This window comes from Pinus tabuliformis, chromosome 5_1 (genome assembly GCF_031772625.1).
Source record: "Pinus tabuliformis cultivar Carrire ecotype Pingquan chromosome 5_1, CPIR1, whole genome shotgun sequence".
In the NCBI taxonomy this organism is placed as follows: Eukaryota; Viridiplantae; Streptophyta; class Pinopsida; order Pinales; family Pinaceae; genus Pinus; species Pinus tabuliformis.
The window spans coordinates 86,235,360-86,260,725 of NC_142305.1; positions in this window are offsets into that span (position 1 = coordinate 86,235,360).

Genomic DNA, 25,366 nt, shown 5'->3' on the forward strand with positions numbered 1-25,366 from the left:
TTTTTGCTTGTTGTGTGGGATTGGGTAGGTTCAGTAGATCTTGGATTATTTTTTGTTTTTCGTGCTTTTGGAAGAGGACCGCACCCTCTGCTTGTAACACAGTGCGGACATCCCCGCACTTTTGCTTTACACACAGAGCGGTACCGCACCTGGGTATACTGGGGCCTGCGGACCCTGTCAAAATTTTGAAAAACTTGAAATTTTCTCATTCAGTCAGCTTAGGATTTGTTTATGTGTTTTTAGCCTCTACCCAGATTTGCACGTGACTTGTCAGAAATTTTTCGTAGGTTAATTCCATTTGCATTAGGGTTTTAGGTGAAATTCCTAGAAGTTTTGTGTGCCGGGCTTGATTTTCGTTTGGTCTTGTAGTAACTCAGAGCTTGGAAGCCTTAGAAACCTCAAATCACCTTGGTTTTTACTGGCCTTCTTATGAGTTTGACCGTTTTCTAAAATCTGCCTTTGTTGAGGAATCCATCTTGTTTTTCTCTTTGCGAAACTTCGAAAGAACTTGTGTTGAAAGTTTTGGATTTCATTTTTAGAAAAGAAAATAAAATCTGGTTGTTTTTTATTAATTTGTGATTCTGGACAAATTAGTCCTTAGTTTGATCATAGCTAAGTAAAACATCCTTGAAAAGAAATCTTGTAAGCTTTTACTTCAATTAGCTTTTTAGAATTTATAGATCTCAAGATTAACTTTTTCAATAGTTTTGAGTGTTTTATAAAATTAAAAAAAAAAAAATCTCTTTTGGAAAAGTGTGTTTTTGTAGTATTTGAGTGTTTGAAAAGAAAGGGAAATTTTCGTGAGCATAACTAGTTGTCTCGTTTTTGAGTGTATTGGAAAAGACAAAGTTTTTATTTTGATTTGATTGTTAAAGAAAGATTTTTTTTACAAGCATTTGCATTCTCAACTCTTTCTTTAGCTAGAAATTCATTGAAGAAAAATGATTGTTTTTCATCTTAAGTGCATTTTTAGTGATTTGGAGTCGAGTCTTCACACCATAAAGTTTCATCTCTGCACCTTTTGACTTAAGAAAAAACCAATAAAAATAACGCTTAAAGTAAAATCTATCTAGTAATCTTTTTATTTCTAGGGCTCTTTATCACCAACATAGCTTAGGCTAGTATCTTGGAGTAGGGAGTAATTAACTCTCCAAGATAGTAAAACAAACAAGTAGCTGTATCTTGCGGTAGGAGATAAATTCCAATTGTTACATCTATGCTCTGGGAAGCTCCTCTTATAGGAGTCAAGCATGAGATTGTGTCCGAACCAGTGGGGTAATCAATCCTTCCTCATTTGGAACAATACCAGATATACACGTATTAAAAACGGTAAACCTCGGGTTAACTATTGTCGAGGAGCCTGGGGTCACTTGTTGGTAAACCTTGGATTATGTCAAGGAGCTTTCAAGGGGATTGAGCTTGCTACTCTGCCCTTGTGTGTGTATCGGATCACAGACTGTTCCCCGAGGTATATTTGTTTCCGTTGGTAACCACAATGACCATATTCTATAGGATTCTTTCCTAAGGTGACGGTGGAGGGAAGATTCCACTGTACCTGGAACAGACGTAGGCTAGACTCACTTGGATTTTCTGGGGGGTTCTCTTCACTCGAGACGGTTTAGTGGAGAAACTTGTGCCAGTCTATTCATTAAGCAAGTTGCCGGGGTAACTGTTCCAACCGCCATTTCTGTATTGAATTCTGCGACGTTGGATTTCATCACCAACTAGTGTTTTCGGTACGGAAAGTTACTGTTTGTGTGTGGTTTGACCTCCTAGATTCTTTAGGCGTGTGATTCAAAATTGTTTGGTTCTTTAGAGACTTTAGGTGGTTTTCATTGAGATTTTTCTTTGTTTGCGTGTGAAGTAGTTAAAATATTTAATCGTGGCTGAATTACCGAGGAAGTCCCGTAGACTTCGGGGCCAACCTCTTGAGTTTTCACCGAGCCAGCTTGAAGGGCTACGAGCCCTTGTAACTCCCAGTGACAGTAGAGTTGGGTCACCTGAAGAATGAGAGTCTTCTTTAGTTATACATCCTGATTATCAAGTGCAAGCACTAGAGTATATTTTAGAAACTGTTTTTTTTCCGAAGTTACTGGTAGTTTTTCTTCTACTAATGAATTAGCCAAGGAACCTGAAATATTTGAACCTGAAACTAAACCTGCTGCTACTCCAACATCAGGGTTTGCCTCTCCAACTTCTAGTGGTCCTAGTTCACCCAGGGTAGAAAGAGTCATTACCCAAAATCTTCCTTCTGGAATTATTGCTATTGAAGAACTTGTTACTCCGGAAGAAGGTATACCTATCCCTGAAAATCAACCAGCTATAGAACTTAGGGAGCATGAATCAATCTTTTACAGTCCACCTAGGAGGGACGCTTGGTATCTTTCATTGACCAATTTTTTGGAAAACTCGGGACTAAGTTTTTCACCACCTTGCATTCCTTTTCATCCAACACCTAGGGGTTATTATCCTCCTTTGAATATGTCGAGACAATCGTCCATGTTTTCTCAATCTCCAGAAACCTTTTTATATGGCGGTCCTTCTGTTCCCTCTGGGTATCAGTCACTTACTGGTACTTTTTCGGGAGCATCTCCTCAACCTATTGAACAAGGGTTATTAACTGGTAATAACGGAACTAAGCCGTTGAGTGTAGAAGATATTCTTATGATGTCAGGTACTATTCCAAATCCGCAACCTCAAGGTGGCCAGTTACCGCCTGGGGGGCAGCCTCAAGGTCCTCAATTATCGCCTGGGGGGCAACCTCAAGGTACCCAATTATCGCCTGGGGGGCAACCTCAAGGACAGTACATACCTACGGGACAGTACATTCCTCAAGGTCAACCTCAGACTCAGTATGTACCTCAAGGTCAACCCCAGTATCAATATGTACCTCAAGGTCAACCCCAGTATCAGTACGTGCCTCAAGGTTATCAACCTCAAGGTCAGTACCCAACCCAAGGTTTCCAACCACCTTCCGGTCAATCATTTGTTCAAGGAACTGGAAATGTACCTTTGAATTATCAACCCTACCCTCAACCCGGTTATGGTCCTCAATATGCTCAACCTTCTATGGGTCCATACCCCGAAATGAACTTAGTGTTAGTGTGGGATCCATCTCAATCTCAACAGATATTGCAACCGAATGTGCAGTTGTCATCTCAATCTGGACAACCCTTAGTTTCTGGTTCAACCCAGCAACCTGTCCAACCTACTATTCAAACTTCTGCACCTTCTGTAGTTTCTCAGCCTGGGCCTAGTTCGCCTCGAACTCCGCCTCAAACGACTGTTGCAACTGCTGCAAAATCTGTTCAATCTACCCCACCTACTTCCGGAGTATCTATAGCTTCGGTTTCTACTGTTCTTGTATCAACTCCTCAAGCATCTTTACCTCAGTCTGGACCCACAATTCAAACTTCGGTTCAAATGCCTGTAGGACAACCTGGTCCAAGTACGGTTATCACAAGTCAACCTCAATTTACTTATCAATCGTACCAGGGACAGTACCAATTCGGTCTTGCTGTGCAACATCCAGTCTATCAGTATCAACCGTACCCTGGATATACTTATTAGCAACCTCAACAACCCCATACGGTTCGGTTAATCCTGGTTTCCGGGAGGATATAATATCCCAAATGCAATTCCAATTCCTAGTTATCTTGGATATCCTCCTCCTGGGGCTGGTCTCATGACCCAGGGTTTCAGGGACCCTAATCGTCAGTTACCGTTCATTGCAACTTTGGACTTGCCTGACTTGTCGCGCCTTACGAACGATCCAATTAATTATCTTCTGTTTTGGCTGCCAATGCCGAATAAGTTGCCTAGTGATATTCCTAAGTTTGAAGGTAAATCAGGAGAGGATCCGTCGAACCATGTGATGACTTATCACCTCTGGTGTGCATCTAACTCCATTTTAGATGATTCAATTTGTTTACGGCTTTTTCAACGCACTCTAATTGGTCTTACGGCCAAGTGGTACATTGAGTTACCGCGAGCCACTTTTTATAATTTTAGTCAGCTAGCTACTTCGTTTTTAACTCATTTTCAGTTGCCAGTCAGATATGATAATGGCACGGAATTATTAACTTCAATTCGGAAACTTGGTTCCAACATCCCCCACACTGCTTCGGGTGAGACCTCAGTCCGCACTCCGCGGACTGTTGCCGAAAGGGCCAGTAGTACAAGGATTTGTTTGGCTAAATAACTTCGAACTTGGGTCAGGCCCCATCAAGCCAACAAATGGTTCTGTTACCGGGACCAGAATCTGCATAGGGATGTCTGATGTCGTATCATTGGAATCCAATTAAGAAAGAAATTGAAGGGTGGTTGGACAAGAGAATTCACGAGTTCGCGGCACAAGAGAACAAGAATTTGCGACTATTAATTTAAGAGTGGCTAGACTACTACCTGTACACAGAAATCCATGAAATTTTCTTCGAATCTTTCCCTACTGAGTTGTACAAGTGGATTGCGAAGCTAGCAGATAGCAAAGGAAGGTGGAAACTCGGCAATCCTATTGTGTGGGCCCAAAGTTGGTGCGCAGATTGGAAGTATTGGAGGATAAGATTGCGCGCTGTTGATCACTAGCTTGATCGGATTATAGGAGGATTCATTACTGAGTTCGCAGCAGATACTTCAGTCAGCTATAGCGAGGCAGAGCGACGTTTTCTCAAAGGACCTCAAGGTAAGTACGTAAAGTCTCTGAATACTTGGATTAAAATGTTATTGTATGAAAATAGGGTTATGCAATTACCTTGATGTCTGGAGCTACGCGAAGTGGAAAAACCTACAGAAATGAAGGAAGTAAGGGACCCGAGAATAGCCCCTTGATTTGACCTCCGTGAAGGGACGAGGAAGAGCTTGCGAAGGTCTCACCGAGAAGTGCAATCAATTCGATAAGGCAGAGGATTCCGTGCATACCACCCCCACCTATGCCACCACCAGCTTCACCGCATTCACCCCCATCTTCGCTTGTACCACCTCCGCCACCACCGCGAGTCAATATGGCACGCACGATAAATTTGTTGGTGTTCAAGGGAGTAGGAAATGAAGGTCCGGACTAGTTTGGTTCGTGATAAGGGCTGTATGGGAAGCACAGGGAGTTACAAATGATAACATAAAGAAAGCAATGTTGGTCAGCGCTCTGCAGGATCGCGTGCTGACCTAGTATATTAAGCATTCTAATGACAATCTGAATGCGGGGATCGTGGATATCCAAATTGCGCTGAACAAAGAATTTAGCAGGCCGAAGTCAGAGGCACAATCGATCATTGGATTCAAAGAGATCACAATGATACCAGGCGAGACTCCTTGGAAGTTGGATCAGAGAGTGAAATGCACAATTCGCGAGGCTAATATGACTTCGACGGATGGACAACACTGTGAATGGTTTGTGGCATCGTTAACACCGCATTTGAGGAACGCGTTGTCGCAAAAGAGGTTAACAACCCAAGCAGAGGCCTTGGATATCGTGATGAGGCTGCATGAGACCCCGATACAGGATCCTAACCTGGGAGTTCAACAGATCCACGTGCAGTTGAAAAACTTATGCCTTGAGATGCAGAGTCTGAAACAGGACAGGACAGCTCACTCGGAAGTGCGCGAAGAAGTATGGTGCGTAAAATGCAAGGGTCAGGGACATGACAAGGACAGCTGCCAAGTGTTTGTGAACCTTGCGGGGGGAGGGCCCATGCCGTTAAGACCAAAGGCACAAGCAGGACCTAGCACGACACCTGATTTGTGGTGCACAATTTTTCAAATAGGAGGAAAGCATGCTACAGACGACTACCATTTGTTACAGAAGTACACACAGAAATCGCAACATTTGTTCTGTAAATTTTGTAGATCGGTTGGACACGATGAGCACACATGTAGAAGCTATGAGCTGATGATGGATAGGACTCCCACCTATAGAGTTCAGGTTGAAACGTGGCCCCTTGACTAGAATGCAGGAGTGGCGCGAACCGGATTTCAGGGGCACAAACAAGGCCGAGGTGGAGGAGGACCTGGAAGAGGTCGCAGACAACTGATATGTTACAATTGCGAGGGGCCACGACATTATGCCTGTGATTGTATGAATCCAACGCATCCATCATGTTTCTATTGTACCTTGTTTGATCATGAGATGGGGGATTGTCCCACACTGATAGCTAGGCTGCACGAAAACGGAGCGCTCCAACCTCCCCCAACTCAAAATCTGCAGATGATGAGGTCTGAGCTGCGTGAGGAAGACCCAAATGTGAACATTGTGCTTCGAAGTGGAATTACGATGGGAAATGATAAAGGAAAATAGCTTGAAGAAAGTACTTGGGTTTGCAAGGCTCCGATGAAAGAATCAGAGTTTGATTTGGAGCACACTAAGGAAACCTTCATGGAAGCTAGGAAGAGGTTCGCTGATGCCTCCACTTCAGGAAGCAAAGATAGATCGGAGTTAGAAATGGACCCATCTATGCTTACGATGTTCCTAGAAACATGCATGAAGCTACTGCACAATAGTAAGGTTGTAAAGGGATTGCAAGAAATCATTAATAGATGCGTTGGGACTGCGCCAGGAGAACTGTGTGTAGTCCGGAAGATTGGAAAGCATGCGACGAGGACGGGAAGAGAAATGAGGTTGACCACACAGATTGGAGAATATGAGATGGACTAAGTAATTCTAGACCTAGGGTCGGACGTGAACGTTCTGCCAAAGCAGACATGGGAGCACATGGGAAGGCCTATGCTGCAATGGTCTCCTATCTAGCTGCGAATGGCGAACCAGCAAAAGATAATACCCATGGGGAGATTGCAGGGAATCACCGTGGATATTGAAGGGGCAAGCGCACTAGCAGACTTTGAAGTGATAGAGATTGTTGATGAAAGCAATCCCTATCCCGCACTCTTAGGAATCGATTGGGCCACTAACATGAACGGGGTGATTAATATGAAGAAGCGCAAGATGATTTTTGAGAAAAAGTCTCTGCGTGTAGTCGTACCTTTGGACCCTACAGAAGGATCGTGCTACACAGAGCCGGTATGCGACTATGAAAGCGATGACGATTTGGATTGCATCTACAAGATAACCACGTGAGAGAAAGACTGGGTAAATCCCACCACGGATGGATGGATCTCATGGGAGCACGAAAGCTCTTGCAGTTTAGATTTGAATGAGGAGATAAAGCGATGGAAGAACTGGTTACACGAGGTAACCCCACTTAATTGTAACATGATGACAAGGTCACTACGCTGTGTATCGACAGAAGTGAGATATCTACCTACGTATGATGGATTAGGTGAGGTAGATGCTTTCTTGGAAAAATTTGAAAGGGAGGTGCTGGAGAAGCAACGTTTCCAAGCCTTGAACTGGGTACTACGCGCTACGCCCACGAGGTGGTGGGGTATGCACCAAGCAAGTTTTGAGGACTGGCGTGAATGCAGGAGAATGATGCGTATGCATTTTGGGAACCCTCAAATGTGGTTGTTATCACCCCAAGAAACTCTCCTAGGTTGTATCTCAGAGATGCTCGGGAACATTACAAACTCAACAAAAATGTTGGAAAATAGGTGGATGAATGGAAGGAATGATGCATATTCAAGCCAGATAACCACTTCTACTATGCTTAACGCCAGACATGGGTGAACACCCCCAGACTACAAGGATTTAGACCATCAATTACTCACAATTTGAGGAATAAGTGAAGATGGAGAATACTGATCACACCAGCAGATGCACAAGACCATGTGATGGCCAGCTGCAACCAGTAAAGAGGCCTGCAAATCTATTTCCTAATGCACAGACAGGATGACAACTCTCTGGCATTAAAACAACAGAAACCTGCATACACATTCAATAATACTTACTAGATTATAACACAGAGGTGGGATGACAACCCCTCTAATGCTAAACATCAATAGCACATGAAAAATGCATAACAGGCACAGCCTGGAACAAAGAAGAAGTGGAAAGTGAGCAATTAACAACAAAGAAGCTTGTATTAGCTGAAAATGAAAACCAGAAGTTGCAGGTATCACAGTAGTTACAGTCTCCAGAAGTTGAACTTTACATCAAAACAATATCTATCAACCCTGATTACATCTGTGTTCTGGGTATATATAGAGTTTTTTTACAAAGATATGCTGTTGTGCTATGCGTGGAGGCGTCATAATTGATCACTAACCATATTAACTCTCTAATGGAGTCTCCGCTACAATCTGCTGGCTTTAATGGACAAATTGACCTCTTCTGCAGTTCAGCGGTCCTTCTTTGAGCAGGTGGAGTGTTAGCTGAAAGAAGTCCCATAACTGATTAATGCTTTGATCTGCTCGAGGCCGTCCTTTTTGTTCTCGGCCATCCTCTCTTGTTTGAATGCAGTAGTTGAAGAGTAAATGTGCCAAACACTGATAGATGGCTGTTTCTATCCTTCGGGAGCATGGTACAGGCTAAGGACATGGGCAGCATGGCAGAAGCATGGCTATGACTGGAACAAAGCTCAGCCGTTGGATCGCGTGGTTCGACGACGAGGATCATATCGGAGGGAGCTATCGGGAGGAAACAGGATGGAGAAACGAGGGCCATTGGATTGTGGTCAAGAAGATCCGACGGCTATCGGGCGGCAGCGGGAGCGGGTGGTCAAGAGCCGTTAGATCTGCCTGTGCCAGATCCAACAATTATCGCGCGGGAAAGTGGTATGGGGGTTAACGTACGGGAGACGTACAAATAGGCGGTAAGCGGTATTATCGCACCGCCTATCGGAGGTTGGCAGTATCCATATGTGGGGGCGCGATGCAGTAAAATTGCGACACATGGTGGATGTGACGGCAGGGAAACTGCTTTCCCCGCGGGCTAACGAGTGTGCAGCTTTCGGCAGCAGGAGGCGCGATCACCGTCGGATCATGCGACGGACAGTCGGATGGCGGGGAACGTGCACGAGGTTTAATGTGCGGGGGAAAAACGCGGAGACCGTTAGATTAGGATGCAATGATCGAATGGTGCGGGGTTAATTGCACAGGTTTCCGACTATTATGACAGGGCAACAGTGAATTCGAGGATTAGGCGAAGGCACGGGGCTACACGGGTTATGGTGATATGAGGGTTCGGGCTAAAGAGAGAGGGGCCCTCTACTTATGGGTTTTGCGTGTATTAAGGCTCGGGATAAGGGCTTGGACCATGGTTTAGATTGAAAACACGGGAAGTAAGGACAAAGGAGGGTAGGAGAGGTAAAAGGGGAAGGTGAGGGCTACCACCACGAGCCTCTTTTGAGCACGACCAAGGGCCAAGTTGGCATCCAGCTTTAAGGAATGTAGCAGAGCTAACACTGGCTCCTTCTGGGGATGAGATCCTCCATGTGAGGTCTCAAGAACTGCAGACCAATGCCTTCATACAAAACCCAGCTTAAAAACATTGCCTAGTATCCATTGGGCATGGAGTCAAACCAAGTCTACACTAAAAACCTGAAAAAGAAACTACTTACAATCATTAAGGCCTGAGGACCTTAAACAACATGAATATTCAAAAACTGGCCAACTGATGGGCCATCAAAATTGTTTCTCCTCCTCTCTGCCGGTTCATCATAGATCAGCAAAATTGGATTTATTTTATCATCTACCTCAAAGAGTTTAGGACATTTGAGCTTAATAGGTAGATAAGGATCAAATTTCATCCCCTCTCTGTATGCTCTCTTCCTTGGATGCTCTTCATGGGAGCCTCTGTACACCTGCTGAATAACCAATGTTGCTGTGTACTTATCTTTGTCACCTGTGACCTGCACAATTAATATGAATGGTGCACCAATGTGTTCATGTGTGGAGGACACAGAGACATCATCTGCTCCTTTATTTTTCTTAGAACAGTCCACATCCAAGGAGGAATTCCAAGACTGTGCACCCTCTTCCTCTGTCATCTGATAAGCTGCCTTTTCAATCTGCGTGAAGGCCACTTGAGCAGGTTTCAGAATATCAAGACTGAGGTGATCAGTCTCAACCTTGAGAATGGAGCTATTACCTGCCTCAGTGCCTAGTGGGAAACTGTGAGGGATTCTCTTTTGAGCAGACAGAGAAACATAAGATGATGGGGAGCTTTCCTCTCCCTTATTGATCACTAGGCTGGGAACAAAAGCAGGTTGGCTAATTTGCAGATCTGCATAGCCATGGGAAAAAGGGCTGGCTTTGGGCTCTTCGAGGATGGTGGGACCTGCTACTGGCTGCTGCCGCTGATAAGCTTGTTGTTCTGCAGCTACAACAAACTCACAAGCAGTGCCTCTGGATAATGCTTCTTCATAGGCAGCTCTGGTTAGGAAAGGGGCACTGCCCTTATCTTCCAAACCATGGACCTCCTCCTCTCCATACTGCACTTCCTCCATGACTATATTCTGTAAAAGGGTCTTCACCCTTTGATCTTCGTTTGCATCTTTTCTTCTTTGCAAAATCTGCAACTGCTCACTTACTCCTCTATATGGATTTGGAGTTGAAAGAGAAAAGTCACAAGGAGCTCTTGCCTCCTCAGAATATTGCTTAGCTTTTAGTTTGGAAACTTCAGAGGCTAATGCCTCTATCATCCTGGCCAATATGTCGATCTGAGGATCTGAGGATGATGAGGATTCTCCTCCCTGTCTTCTCCTTTCAGCATCACCTTCGAGTCTTTCTGCAGCAATGATGTTTGCTTCTACTTCAAAGGCTACAGTTTGCATATCAACCAAAGAAGCACATCTTCTTTCTCTTAACAGCAGGTAGAACTGAGAATCGAAGGCATTGGCATAAGTAAGCATGTCAGAAGCAGGGGTAGGTTTTACTTCACATGGCATTCTGTTGTATATATGGTTGAATCTCTTATTGAAATCAGACAGCAGCTCACCATCTTCTCTCTGCAAGTTCCCAAGTTCGGTATGATAGTAGAGCAGATCCTTATTATCCCCCCAGTTCTTTAGGAACACATCATCTAAGGCCTCAATGTTTGCAATAGACCTAAGGGGTAATTCTCTAAACCATTTTCTAGCCTCCCCATCTAGGCTTTGAACAAAAACCCTCATCCACACATCCTCTTCATTGATATCTAGGTTATCAGCATAGCTATAAAAGGCCTCAAGGTGCTCTTCAGCTGTTACTCCTCCTGTACCAGTAAACTTAGGCATAAATTCTTGATAATCTCCTGCAGGCATGGCATTCAAAGGGACAGGCAAGACTAGTGGTCCATACCTAGCAGCAACTATTCTTTCTATCTTTGTGAGGGCTTGCTGGCCTGCCATGACTGAGGTAAGTGGAAGGATACTGGTATATTGAGTGGTATGAATCAATGAAAAGAATGACAGAGACAAAGGAATATGATGGACAACATGGATGCTTCTTTGAACTGAGGTCTGAAAGGGAAATGAATGAATAAGGAGCTAAATGAATCTCTGAAGGTGACTTTCACTAACAAAGATACATGGAATATCTAAGGCTTACCTGGTCCTGATGCTCCTTTCTACGATACTTTCTTCTAATTAATGATCTTCTCAGGATCAGGCACTGGTTCAGCTAGTGATTTCTGAAGATTTCTCCGAGCCTGCCTCACAAACTGAACCAGAACTGCAATGTGGAGTCGCCAAAGGTTGGTCTTCCTCCAATGGAGTTGCTAGATAGATGATTACAACCAGAAATGTGCCCAAACCTTATCTTTCATCAAAATCTGGAACTGTGTCGTTCTCCCAGGGAAGCTGAGCTTCAATCTCCTTTCCCCGGCAACGGCGCCAATTAATGTTATCACCCCAAGAAACTCTCCTAGGTTGTATCTTAGAGATGCTCAGGAACATTACAAACTCAACAAAAATGTTGGAAAATAAGTGGATGAATGGAAGGAATGATGCATATTCAAGCCAGATAACCACTTCTACTATGCTTAACCCCAGACATGAGTGAACACCCCCAGACTACAAGGTTTTAGACCACCAATTACTCACAGTTTGAGGAATAAGTGAAGATGGAGAATATTGATTGCACTAGCAGATGCACAAGACCATGTGATGGCCAGATGCAACTAGTAAAGAGGCCTGCAAATCTATTTCCTAATGCATAGACAGGATGACAACTCTCTAGCATTAAAACAATAGAACCTGCATACACATTCAATAATACTTACTAGATTCTAACACAGAGGTGGCATGACAGCCCCTCTAATGCTAAACATTAAGAGCACATGAAAAATGCATAACAGGCACAACCTGGAACAAAGAAGAAGTGGAAAGTGAGCAATTAATAGAAAAGAAGCTTGTATTAGCTGAAAATGAAGACTAGAAACTGCAGGTATCACAATAGTTACAATCTCCAGAAGTTGAACTTTACATCAAAACAATATCCATCAACCCTGATTACATCTGTGTTCTGGGTATATATAGAGTTTTTTTACAAAGATATGTTGCTGTGCTATGCGTGGAGGGGTCAATTAACTCTCTGATGGAGTCTCTGCTACAATCTCCTGGCTTTAATGGACAAATTGACCACTTCTGCAGTTCAGCGGTCCTTCTCTGAGAAGGTGGAGTGTTGGCTGAAGGAAGTCCCATAACTGATTAATGCTTTGATCTGCTCGAGGCCGTCCTTTTTGTTCTTGGCCATCCTCTCTTGTTTGAATGTAGTAGTTGAAGAGTAAATGTGCCAAACACTGATAGATGGCCGTTTCTGTCCTTCAGGAGCATGGTACAGGCTAAGGACATGGGCATCATGGCTATGACAGGGACAAAGCTCAGCTGTTGGATCGCATGGTTCGACGGCGGGGATCATATCGAAGGGAGCTATCGGGAGGAAACAGGATGGAGAAACAAGGGCCGTCGGATTGCGGTCGGGCAGATCCGACGGCTATCGGGCGGGAGCGGGAGCGGGCGGTCAAGAGCCATTAGATTTTCCCGTGGCAGATCCAACGGCTATCGCGCGGGAAAGTGGTATGGGGGTTAACGTGCGGGAGACGTACAAACAGGCGGTAAGCGGTATTATCGCACCGCCTATCGGAGGTGGGCGGTATCCGTATGCAGGGGTGCGATGCAATAAAATTGCAACGCGTGGCGGATGTGACAGTGGGGAAACCGCTTTCCCCGCGGGCTAACGAGTGTGCAGCTTTCGGCAGCGGGAGGCGCGATCACCGTCGGATCATGCGACGAATGGTCAGATGGCGGGGAACGTGCACGAGGTTTAATGTGCGGGGGAAAAACGCGGAGACCGTTAGATCGGGATGCAATGATCGAACGACGCGGGGTTAATTTCACAGGTTTCTGACTATTATGATAGGGCAACAGTGAATTTGAGGATTAGGCGAAGGCACGGGACTACACGAGTTATGGTGATATGAGGTTTCGGGCTAAAGAGCGAGGGGCCCTCTACTTATGGGTTTTGTGTGTATTAAAGCTCGGGATAAGGGCTTGGACCATGGTTTAGACTGAAAACACGGGAAGAAAGGACAAAGGAGGGTAGGAGAGGTAAAAGGGGAAGGTGAGGGCTACCACCACGAGCCTCTTTTGAGCACGACCAAGGGCCAAGTTGGCATCCAGCTTTAAGGAATGTAGTAGAGCTAATAGTGGCTAACAGATAAATACAATGTACAGGATGGTCCGCGCGTGCATTTGTTCAGGTGGGTATAGGCATATGCTAAACAACCTAGGCATATGCACATGGACTTCATGTTGGGGAACACGGTCAATAAGCATGTGTTGGCGAGGCAATTGCGCGAATGGTCCCTCCAATTGGGACGACAAAATGTGGAAAGAATGAGAGTGCAGAAGGTTACCCACACCGAAGCCTTTAACAAAGTGTGTGAAGCACTGAATAGGGTATATAGTGTGCAGCAAAGCGATTGGGACCTGCGTGTACCAACAATTTTGTGGGCTTATAGGACAACGTACAAGAAACTAACGAGACAGACGCCTTCTAGGTTGGCCTATGGAGCAAACACTGTAGTCCCAATAGGGTATATTATGCCTAGTCCGCGTATAGCAGTGCCCATGGATATGATGGTTTGCGGAGCCTTGGAAGAAGGGATCGCGCAGCTAAACGAAGAAGAACGTTTGGGACTTGATGAAGAAATCCAACAGAGTGATCTTAGGCTCCAAGAACTCATGAAAGAAAGAGTGTGGTTAAGTGATCTGAAAATGTAATGTACTTGAAAAAAGGTGCAACATATCCATTTCCATTTATGTAAATGAGTGCAAAAATACTCCAAGTTTAAATCTGACAATGTGGGAACAAGAACGTTTGGGACTTGATGAAGAAATCCAACAGAGTGATCTTAGGCTCCAAGAACTCATGAAAGAAAGAGTGTGGTTAAGTGATCTGAAAATGTAATGTACTTGAAAAAAGGTGCAACATATCCATTTCCATTTATGTAAATGAGTGCAAAAATACTCCAAGTTTAAATCTGACAATGTGGGAACTTCTTATTTCTTATACAAAGATAGACTGTAAGGGAATTTACCGGATATGTCACCTCTAAAGAGAGGATGAGATCCAGAGGCTACCTGGCTCTCTACAGGCTTTGCTTAAAGAAATAATAGAAGTAAACACTCAGATGTCATTAACATACTCATGCTTGAAGTTTGATGTCTTGCGGAATAAAACAAACAAGTCTAAGCAGCTATTTAGGTGTTTATGTGTGGATGCAAGTTATTTAAATTTGTTGTTTTACACATTATATCAGATTTGTTTAGCGTGATTTCTTCATCAAATAATGACACAAAGATGATGAAGCAGTTCACCCCTCCTGGGCTACATCTGTTGGACCAAGCCTCTCAAACTGGGCTTGTCCTCTTATATTAATAAAGCTGCAAAGGCTAATACAAGAATATAAGTGTCTCGAAAGACAGATCTGACTGTAAATACAGAATCAGAAGATAGGAAATAGCTAAGAATGCTCTTCCCCAAGCACTAAACAATGACATTTGTACCTTAAAAAGTACTTTCCCCAAGTGGCCCTAGTGGCCCTTTAAACTTCTATGGAGAAATTCTAGGTGAAGATAACCTCAAATGGTTTTAAAACTTCTGCCAATGGACTCAAAAGGTTGAAAAAAACAGAAGTAGGCTTTTGAATCACCAAAAACAGGTGAGTACAACCCCAAACAGCTCAAGCACTGAAATGGCCCTAGTGGCCCTGAAATCTTCCCTGCAGCTAAACAGTGAGAATAATGCCTCAACAGGAAAACAAGCTATAGAAATGGATTCAGAATGCTGAAAATCTTCAGGAATGACCTTCTTTTCACATTCAATGGTTGCATACATCCCAATACAATTCCCAAACTGATTTGGCCCTAGTGGCTCCTAGAACTTCCACGAAGCAAAAATACCTACAAATGACTTCATATGGCTATGAAACTAGTGCCAATGGCTTCATAAGGTTGAAGAGACCCAAAATAAAAAAAAATCATCCAGAAAGGAATTTCCTAGCCAAAGTTATGGCTCATTAAAGTTTTCTCCAGTTAGCCCCTAAAGAAACTCCACTAAAACTGGCTAACTGCCAGATAACCCCGCTAAATTTGGGGCGGCTGCAAAAATTGGCGCCACCGCCAACAGTCCCGCTAAATCCACCATAACCGCCGGGCTAACTGCAATTTAACTCCGCATGTGATCGGTTCTTACGGGCGCAGTTTGTGGCATTGAATTTCGTGCCTGGTGGTTAGCGGTTTTCCAGCTTTAAATAGAAATTTCCGCCATTATATTTCATGTTCAGCCTTTGTGGTGTAACGGTGAAGGCGCTTTGTTTGGTAGTTGGTGGTTGCGTGTTCAATCCGCACCAATGCAAAACTTTAATATATGCGTCCGTAACGCTGATGTCACTTGCGCCACGTGGTAGTATTTTTTTATTTTTGAGAATATTTTGTAGAATATTTTATTTTAATTTTTTTTGGAAAAAATTCAAAGTTAAGAGTTATTGGGCGATTTTCTTTTTAACATAACTTCTGCATACGGAGTCTGTTTTTCGAACCATTTACGACACCAAAATTAGGAGGACAAGCTCTATCCAGTCATTCAGGTTAAAACCAGTTCTAAACACTTTCATTTTTGAGCATTTTTTGACACTTGGTCTTGAGCTCCTGATCACAACTCCCAAATGAGAGGCTTTTGGATCCCAAAAACTTACTGAAATATTTGAACTAAATTGTACAACAAATGAGAGAACAAAACATCCTCTTCTGTTCAGCCAAATGAGCAAAATATATCCAAAATCTACTGTCTTGCTAACTTTTGTCATGGTGAATTTTTGCTGAATAAGCCAAGTACTTGTCGAATCCCGATCAAGCTCTTTCGCCATACAAATCTGAGCAATGACACTTGCTGATGTATGAGTTGAATTCTCCCACTGAATATGCAGGCTTACCAATGTCACTATGCTCATCAATGGCGACCTCTTTCTCAAAAAGAAATCTGAATGCGACTTAGGACAATACCCACAACAAACTTCCAAAAATGAAGTAGTTGTAGAAGAATGCATGTATCAGCTGTAGCATGATGAAAGTAATGCAAATGCTCGTCCCAAAATCTTGGGATACGTGCTGCAAAAACTTCTTAAAAGAAGTACAATGGTTCTATTCACGAACAAAAAAAGTAAGCAAACCATAAAGAACCAAGTAGAGACCCATGCTGAAATTTGAGCCCTCTTTGCTTGCATGCTTTTCCAGCTCATGGAATTGAGCATTGCTTTGCACCAATTTCGTTCCCTGCACTAAATGACACCAAAGGTACCTTGTGCAACAAGACAATCATCAACGACAAGTTGACCTGAAATGTGCTGAACAATGGACTCAACCATAAATGTAGCAAGTGTGTACACAACCGACACAAGTCGACAAAACATATGCAACATGATCAACACAAGTCGACAACATAAGTGACACAATCGACACAAGTTGAAAACATGCATGCCATAATCGGCACCAAATTGATAAGTATGTGCGACACAAAATACACAAGTCAATAAACAATATGCGACACAATCGACAATGTAAAAAGTGTGCTCACAAGCGACATTAGTCGACCAACAACAAGATACATTTATAAACACATATGCATGTATCATGTACAATGAACTATATACAGTTCGAAAAATACACCTACCACCTCTATGTATAGGTGTAACTTCAACTCTTCTTTTCAAAGACCAACAGGTACATCAACCAAAAAAACAATATGTGGGTGATAAGAGCTGAAATGAAAAACATTGTTGCAATAATAGTGAGTACCATACTCATTTTTTACCTCCATGGCGAATTTTTGCAACAACATAAAAAAACATGCATACATCCAAAGTTTGTGTATTTACAAAAGGAGTACGTCTTACTGTGTTAAGAAGTCCATCCACTTCTTACCAAGCCACTTCAATGGTGATTTTCGCTGCTACAGTTCTTCCTCATGTGAAACTTCCCTGTCCACATCGATAATGGAATTTGTGGTTCCACCTTTGCCAATATTCTTGTCCTCCTGCTGCATGTGTGTGGGACGACAAGTTGGATGTAAAATCCAACAATGAGAGACAACATGTCCCCTCTTTTGGCAAAAAATGCAAATCTTATGCACCTTCTTTGAAAGTAGTCTTTGCTTCATCTGTTCCCTGTGTGCTTTCTTCCTCATCCAGCATCTCGAAACATGATGGTTAAATTGACCACAATATGTACAAGAAATTTTTTTCCCATTAAAGCATGAAATATTTTCATGCCTTGCAGAAACACAATCGAATTGTCATGAGAAGATTTATACCTCTTGTGCTGCTTTGCATGTTCATCCTTTTTTGCTCCATGAGGAGATGAACTAGTAGAGGCTTCAACTTTCAATTGCAAACTAACATCATCGGTCTTGTCTTGAAAACTACCTAACATTGCATGCTTGCCATAAGCTGCATGTCTACCATCTTCTTGCTACAAAAAAGGCTTAAAACAATGGCAATCATCTTTGAAACAAATTTGACATATTTGTATCATGGAACTTGGAACAAAAGTTCTCTTTAAATTAGCCTCATATGCCTTCATGGCTTTGAGTTTTCGCCATTAGATTGCACATAACCAATTCCAAGATTCTTGGGTCATTCCCCAACAGAAAGGGGTTCTATCATACCTTGTGCATGCTTTCCTAATTCTTTGCCTTCATAACCCATCTTAATCATTAACTTGGATCCTACTCCCCTTGTATGCTTTTTGGAAGATCCAACACATCTTTCTAAAGAGGAAACTGAAGACAAATCAGAATGGATTACCTATTTCTCACGCATGTTCTTGGTCAAAGCCTCTTGGGCTTAATGAAGCTGCAACTTCATATCATGCAATCTTTGAAGAATTTCTTCTTTCTCCTGCTTCATGGCCAACAATTTTTCATGAAGCTTCGTGTTTTCTCTTTTATCCTCAAACATGATCTGCACCATATCCTTCAATATAAGGAATTCACGCTTCATATCCTCGTCGAAGAACCTTGTGAAGGAGGAAACTTCACTTGTAGAAGTTGTCATTATGATGTCAATGAACAAATTAACTTCAACAATGTTCGCTTCATATCCTCATCGAAGAACCTTGTGAAGGAGGAAACTTCACTTGTAGAAGTTGTCATTATGATGTCAATGAAAAAATTAACTTCAACAATGTTCTTAAAGCTTTTCAAAACAAATGACAAAGCTTTTTCACCCAAATGTCTTTACAACCATCACATATTCAAGCAGCCAACAACACACAAATCAAGTGAAAATATTGTTCAAGCAGCCATCATCAAATCAACTCAAATGGAATTCTTGGAATGGTTTTGAGGTCCTTTGGGGTAAGGAAAATATCTTCTATTCCTTTTTGTCTTCTCCCAAACTTAGCTAATCAGTAGCTATCCCCAAACTTCAGCAAACTCAAACAACTTGCCAATCTTCTACACTGCTTTAAACACCTTTCAAGCTATACAATCAAGCTATTGTGATGTCAATCAAGAAAACCAAGTTCTCTGATACCAACCTGATTTGAAAATGAAATGTACTTGAAAAAAGGTGCAAGGTATCCATTTCCATTTATGTAAATGAGTGCAAAAATACTCCAAGTTTAAATCTAACAATGTGGGAATTTCTTATTTCTTATACATAGATAGATTGTAGGGGCATATACCGGATATGTCACCTCTAAAGAGAGGATGAGATCTAGAGGCTACCTGGCCCTCTACAGGCTCTGCCTAAATAAATAACAGAAGTAAACACTCAGATGTCATTAACATACTCATGTTTGAAGCTTGATGTCATGCGGAATAAAACAAACAAGTCTGAGCAGTTGTTTAGGTGTTTATGTGTAGATGCAAGTTATTTAAATTTGTTGTTTTACACATCATATCAGATTTGTTTAGCATGATTTCTTTAGCAAATAATGACACAAAGATGATAAAGCAGTTCACCCCTCCTGGGCTACATCTGCTGGACCAAGCCTCTCAAACTGGGCTTGTCCTCTTGTATTAATAAAGCTGCAAAGGCTAATACAAGAATATAAGTGTCCCTAAAGACAGATCTAACTGTAAATACAAAATAAGAAGATAGAAAATAGCTAAGAATGTTCTTCCCCAAGCACAAAATAGTGAAATTTGTACCTTAAATAGTACTTTCCCCAAGTGGCCCTTTAAACTTATATAGATAAATTCGAGGTGAAGATGACCTAAAATGGTTCTGAAACCTCTTCCAATGGACTCAAAAGGTCGAAAACAGAAGAAGTAGGCTTTTGAATCACCAAAAACAGATGAGTACAACCCCAAACAGCGCAAGCACTAAAATCAACCTAGTGGCCCTGAAAGCTTCCCTGAAGCTAAACAGTGAGAATAATGTCTGAAAAGAAAAACAAGCTATAGAAATGGATTCAGAACGTTGAAAACCTTCAAGAATGACCTTCGTTTCACATTCAATAGCTGCACACATTCCAATGCAGCGCCCAAACTGATTTGGCCCTAGTGGCTCCTAGAACTTCTACGAAGCAAAAACACCTGCAACCAACTTCAGATGACTGTGAAACCTATGCCAATGGCTTCAAAAGGTCGAAGAGACCCAAAATAAAATAAAAAAATTTGTCCAAAAAGGACTTTCCTAGCCAAAGTTATGGCTCATTAAAGTTTTCTCCAGTTAGCCCCTGAAGAAACTCCACTAAAACTGGCTAACTACCAGATAACCCCGCTAAATTTGGGGCGGCCACCAAAATTGGCACCACCGCCAATAGTCTTGCTAAATCCACCATAACTGCCAGGCTAACTGCAGTTTAACTTCGCATGTGACTGGTTCTTACGGGCGCAGTTTGTGGCATTGAATTTCGTACCTGGTGGTTAGCGGACTTCCAAGTTTAAATAGGAATTTCCACCATTCCATTTCACGTCCAGCGCTTGTGGTGTAACAGTGAAGGCGTTTTGTTTGGTAGTTGGTGGTTGCTTGTTCAATCTGCACCAATGCAAAATTTTAATATATGCGCCCATAATGCTGATGTCACCTGTGCCACGTGGCAGCATTTTATTGGCCGGTCAGAATGGAATAATTCTGGAATATTTTCGGGAATATTTTTTGGAATATTTCAAGAAATATTTTGTGGAATATTCTATTTTAATTTTTTTTGAAAAAAATTCAAAATTAAGGGTCATTGGGCGATTTTCTTTTTATCACAACTTCTGCATACGGAGTCCGTTTTTCGAACCGTTCGTGACGCCAGAATCAGGAGGACGAGCTCTATTCGGTCATTTAGGTTCGAACAAGTTCTGAGTAGTTTCATTTTTGAGCATTTTTCGACACTTGGTCTTGAGCTCTTGATCATTAAGGGAGAAAAGTGCTTTGATGGAAGCGGAAGTCAAGAAGATTGAGGAAGAAATAAAGAAGGATTTTCTTGATAAGAAAACTGTGGTGATAAAACAGGGTGCACACGATTATGTTGACAAATTTGGGGACTACGCGACAGTTGATCAGCTTGATGCCTTGGATTTGATTGTATATTACTAGAGGGATCACCGATGATGGCGCGATGCAGATGGTGAGGTGCGCGACGCAAGCCGTAAAAATAAAAGGTGGATTTTTCCCAAAAAAAGTGATTGATGGTTGGTTGAAGCCGTATACAAGTGGCCCGGCCACCTGACTAGCCGTGGGAAGTATAGTCTTAGCGCTCCAGGCAGTTGGAAGGAGGCGCAGGACTATAAACTACTCTGCCAGAGAGTTGCGCAATGTCAGGGCTGCGCACAAGAGCGAAATGTCACGGGGTCCGCGACAGTGCAAGGGTGGCTACGCTGCCACGCGGTTGGCTAGAAATTGACCGTTGTAGTCACTATTCACAATGTGATGCTTGACTTGAGACCAAATGGAGCGGGCGATAGGCATTTAAGACGAGCTTTATGGGAAATATTTGAGAAAATATGCCGCCAAGGGAGCATTAATGGACCAGATTTGGGGGAACGGTCGAATTTGAATTCAAAAGGCGCTATAAATTGCAAAGGGATGCCCAACGAAGAACACTTGGCCATTTTTGAATTGATCTATCGTATGCCCAAAATATTCTGAACCAAGACCGGTTTAACTTGTTGAGAGCGTTGTTTGAGCACCTGGTGGCGCAGTTGAGAGATTTTTGGACAAACAGAATGGCAGTGTCTGAAGAAGCCAGGGAAATCGGAGAAATGACCACCGAAGAGGCCACGCAGGCCATGATAGTAGAAGATGCCCCTGAGAGCGCCAGGATAGTTGCGGAAATCCCTAAATCGCCGCGCACGCCGAGGCCCAAGAAAGATAAGCAGTCCATGATTCCGGTGCGCATGTCTCCTCAAAATATGCTAAGAACTAAATTGCCCATGGAGGAAAAAGGGAAAGCGGTTAATTTGGAAACCAATGAGGAGGAGGAAGATCTTGAGGACATCCTGATCAAAGAGGACGAGGACGAAGACATGGAGGAAGAAACCGAGGGCGTGCACCCTCCAACTAGGCTACCCGCATATGTTCCTCCACGGAAGGGGAAGGAAAAGGTGCCCAAGGACCTTGATGAGAGAAAGAGCTCTTTGCAGACTCTGCTCCTCCCAGACAATATCATTTTTGAAGGAACACACTTGGGACGGGTACCGAGTTTGAAGTTCGAAGATTGGGATCTTGCCAACCACGAGAAATTCCCTCACTTGGCGACCGCGTAGCTCATGAAGCCGAAGAAAAATAGCATGGCGGGAGTCATAGAGTTGGAGCCGCGCCAATGGTTACACGGAATTGAAAAGGCAAGGTTTTTGAACTTGCTCTGGGTGCCACATTACCATTGCGCCCCAGTGACTATCTTCGTCATTAGGCAGCTGCTCTTCCTGGTGCATGGTGGGTGTTTGTGGCTAGAGGAGCCCATCCCCATCACGGACCACCTAATCCATTGAATTACCCGACTCCCTTGTAAAGGGGAAGACCCAACAGACATTTCGGAGGGTAAAAGTAGTGATTTGGCCATTGCGGAGGCCATGAAAAAGAAATACAAGCTGGAGAAGAAAAAGGGGCTACACGATCTCCAGTATCAACAACAAGGCAATCAGAGTTGTGACTCAGATACTGGTGGGTAAGGTCATGCAGAAGTGCCGCGTGGATGAGGTGCCCGCGCTGGTGGTTGCACTTGCCGAGCAGTGCACAGAGGGGGTCTAGTTTAACTGGTCCGAATTCTTGTGCAAGGAGTTCCTGGAGAATTTTCGTGAGGCACAGGAACAGGGGAAAACCTTCCACTATGCATGGCTTTTGCTGTCCATAGTGTTGGTGGCTGGGGAATTGCCTGAGGACAGCTAGTTCCCCACAATTGCGAGGGATCTCCCGGAGGCCGTGAAGTACGCTTCGTTGTGGGCCACTAAAGACGTGCATCGGATCCGAGACAGTAAAATATTCTGGGTGTTCATGGAGATGAACATCAGAATGGGGATTAACTGCAAGTCGCGGTTATCGCCCACTATCTATAACAACTTACAAAGCTTCGCGGAGTTCAAGGTAGACTTCCACCACGTCTACATCAGGGCGCGCAAGGACCCCGCGAAGAAGTGGAATTAGCTCCCGTACATGGCCACAGATGATGTTATCTTCGATGTACTTGAGGCATGGCCACCAGAGTGGCACGCTCCAGCCACCTCCGCGATGGAACCAGAAAAGTTTGCTGCATAGCGAAAGGAGGAGGAGACAAAACTACAGATGGCACAGTTGGCAAAAAAGAGAAGAAAAGAGGCCGCAACAGAAGCATAGAAGGCAGCAGAGAAGGAGCGCGAGGGCCAGAAGTCACCTTCGCCTAAGCAGGAACAAGAAATGGAGACAGAGACAGAGGAGGGTGGCGCAGACCTACAAACAATGACAACATAGTTAAATGCTAGTGCCTGAGAGAGCAGGTGGGGCCGTGAAAGAAGTCGAAAGCGTCTAAGACTTCTTTTGACTCGATCACCCTCACTGAGGGAGATCTGCACGATATAGGGGAGACAGTGCACGAAGTCATCGCGGAAGTCCTCCAGTAGTTGGCAGAGGAGAATCAGATTATGTTGGGGGCACTCCGGACATAGATTCAGGAGTTGTAGGTGTGCACTCCCCAGGCTGGTACTCCCTCTAGACACAGATTCAGGAGTTGTAGGTGCGCACTCCCCAGGCTGGTACTCTCTTGACCAGCCTCGCAGTAGGAACGACCGTGATTGAGGAAATGTTGCGCGCCCGCACAACCAACACAATAGTGTTGCCAGAGGGGGCATTGGTTATAGAAAACGAGGCTGATAGGCCTATGGTCAGTGCGTTGAAAGGGGTAGGAATCAACATGGCTGCGCTCCCTCAGGAGACGCTCTATGTCCTGCAGGACGGAGTGACTGCAGAGCTACGAGCTAGGGAGGGCCGCGTGCTACAGGTGTTGAGTGAACAAAGAATCAACATGGAACAATTGAGCCTGCAGCATGATGAAGTTGTGGCGCAAAACCGACAGATGGTGCAAGTGGTTGAGGAGGCTTGCCAGATGGTCCCTGAGTTTGCCATCCCAGCAGAAGCACCAGCAACGACACACATTTAGAGGTTAGCAGCAGGAGTGCGCGAGGCGCGAGAACCTTCAGATAATAGAGCTGCGGTTGAAGGCACAACCTTCAATTCCTCCAGAGGTAAGGGAACAATGTAGCAACGCCATTAAATCGGGGATGGAGGAGATCAACAGTGCAGTGAGGGACTACACCAAAATGTTGGAAGAATCGTTCGAGGTCCTTACCACTTTGCAAGAGGACCCAAACATACAGCGCTTAGAAATATAGGCGCGTGAGCTACAACAACAGTATGACAACGTCAAAGGGACCGCGCAAATGGTGGCCCTTATACAGAGGATCAACCAAGCCTGTGTAATCATAGTAACAATTGAAGGCAAGCTCGTGCAGATGAAGGGGACACAGGAACAAATACAGGGGAGCAGTTCCAACACCGCGGTCTTGGAACAACGCGTAGAGGAGATACAACAGGCAACCACTCAGTGCGTTACCGAACTTGCAACAGTCCGAGCAGAGTTGGGAAGTCTCCGTGTGAAGATCTCCACACCGACAGAGTGACTCGAGGACGAATCACGACGTTTGTGTTGGGGGCCTGTTGGGCGTGGGATCCCCCCGAGGGCAAGTTTTGGGGCTTAAAGCCCAAGTTTTGACTGAGTCCGATGTAGAGACTCCGCGATTTGTGGGCATGGAGCGCGAAGTTGAAATTGAATCATAGGGTTGTCCGCCCTTACTTTTGTACATATAATGTCGGCTTGAGAGTTCTACCCATGGTCCGCGGACCATGGGATTGTATAAATATAGCGAGGCTCTAAGTGTAAAGAGACATCATATAGAAGGAATAGAAGAAGATCTAATGAGGAAGAATTGAGGCTAAAGTGTAAAGTTGTGTCTTTGGGTCGTAGAATAGGAGAAGGTTGTGCAGCTGGGTGCACAGAGGCCTAGTAGTCCGCAGCTGAGTGCGTGGACCCCTGCAACTGAGTGAGCAGGGCAGGTTGAGTCTGTAACCGATTCAAGCATTAATAAAGAGACATTTTACATTATTTTTGTGTATCGTTTCATGTTTTATGCTTTGAAGTATATGGGGTATGAATTGCAAGTTTAATGTTTATTTGCTGCGCGAACTTATATGAATATGTTGAATAAATGAATATAAGATAAAGTGTCTGTTCACGCGAAGATAACTAACTATTATAAGAAGATAAGTAAGATTTGTAGTGTAACTTGGGGAAATAGCGCAGATCGCTGCTCTAATAGTGCGAAAGCTTCACAGCCCCTGGTTAGGGTTGCGCAAAGGTGAATATAACAGGGCGTGAAAGCCTCGCTGGTCAGGAAAGTGCGCGAGTAACCTGCACGAAGGTAGTCACAGTTGGACTAAATCAACCCCTCATACATCTCAAGGGTGCGGAAACTTGGTTCCAGCATCTAGTATAGGGATTTGTTTGGTTGAATAACTCTGAACCTAGGTCAG